Source organism: Melampsora larici-populina (genome assembly GCF_000204055.1).
Source record: "Melampsora larici-populina 98AG31 unplaced genomic scaffold MELLAscaffold_70, whole genome shotgun sequence".
Taxonomy (NCBI): domain Eukaryota; kingdom Fungi; phylum Basidiomycota; class Pucciniomycetes; order Pucciniales; family Melampsoraceae; genus Melampsora; species Melampsora laricis-populina.
The window spans coordinates 183,635-185,060 of record NW_006768834.1 but is presented as its reverse complement, the minus strand read 5'-3'; positions in this window follow the sequence as shown (position 1 = coordinate 185,060).

Sequence of the window (1,426 nt, the reverse complement as noted above, 5' to 3'; positions counted from 1 at the left end):
TCTTGGATGAGCATAACTGATTCCCGATGAGTACTCAGGATCAGCTCATGAGGCACTGAATACTCAGCAATTTGTTCAAAATGAAGATGAGCACATGAACTATACCTTCCTGAGGCTTCATTTTTCAGTGAAGAAGCCTGCCCAGGGGCGTCCCATTTGAGCTGCTCAGCAAATACTCAGTAGCATCCCCTGACTGGATCACTGATGGGCCGGACTTTTCTCAGACTTCCTTGCTCAGGAATGAAGCCTGATAAAAGCGTCATCCCATCTGCTCATTGCTCAGCTAATCCTCAGTGATATCCCCGGATAAAGTTTTTCACACTGAGGGGCTGAGATCAACTGAGCAGCCCCTCAGCCAATACTCAGTGACATCCTTTGGATCCTTCTGATCCGGCCAGGAATGTCCCTGAGGACTAGCTGAGCAGGCCCTCATCCAATGAGCAGTGAAATCCTCTGGATCCTCCTGATCTCAGGGATGCCCCTGAGGAATAACTGAGCAGGCCCTCATCCAATGAGCAGTGAAATCCTCTGGATCCTCCTGATCTCAGGGATGCCCCTGAGGAATAACTGAGCAGCTCAGTTGAACGAGCAGACGGGCCTCAGGCTTCATTCCGGAGCCATGAAGCTTGAGGCAAGCTTGGCGCTCTGTGATCCATCTGGGGGATACTTCAGAGACTTAGCTAAGGGAATACTCAGTTCAGCTCAGCCCCTAAGCTATACATTGGTGGCATCCCTTGAAACTTACTGAACCAGGGAATGCCGCTCAGGATCAGCTGAGCAGATGGATCAGCCCTTCCTCAGACTTCTTTGCTCAGGAATAAATGCTGAGGAAGGCTTAGTTTGTCTGCTCAGTTCCTGATGATCACGTAATCAGCTGACAAACAGAAAGAAAAGGGAAACAAATGGGAAACAAATGGGAAACAAATGGGAAACAAATTGGAAACAAATTGGAAACAAATGGGAAACGAATGGGAACAAAACAGGAAAATTTCAACGCTCACATAGTTGTGAGCATCAATTTTTGCCCCTGTGCTTGCAGGTCCTTGGGATGGTATTGTCAATTTTGATACTGTATCAAGTAAAGTATCAGAAAACCAATACTATACCCAGTAGTTGCTGGAGAAGTATTGGTCAATGATTCTGCCCATTTAGGCTTAAGATACCGAGTACAGTATTGGTATTGCGGCGCAGATACCAATACAGTATTGAGTATAGTAACAGTATCACTTCAAGATACTTTACTTGAGATGGCCGCCAATAGTATCGTGGTTTTTGATACCGTATAGGGTATCAGTATCAGATTGGTGATACTTTACTGAAGTGTTGCAAGATCAGTATTGTGGATTCAATACTTTACTGGGTATTGCCAATACTATACCAGTATAGTAACTGTGGCAGCGTTGCAGGCTCAGCCAATACTCAGTGA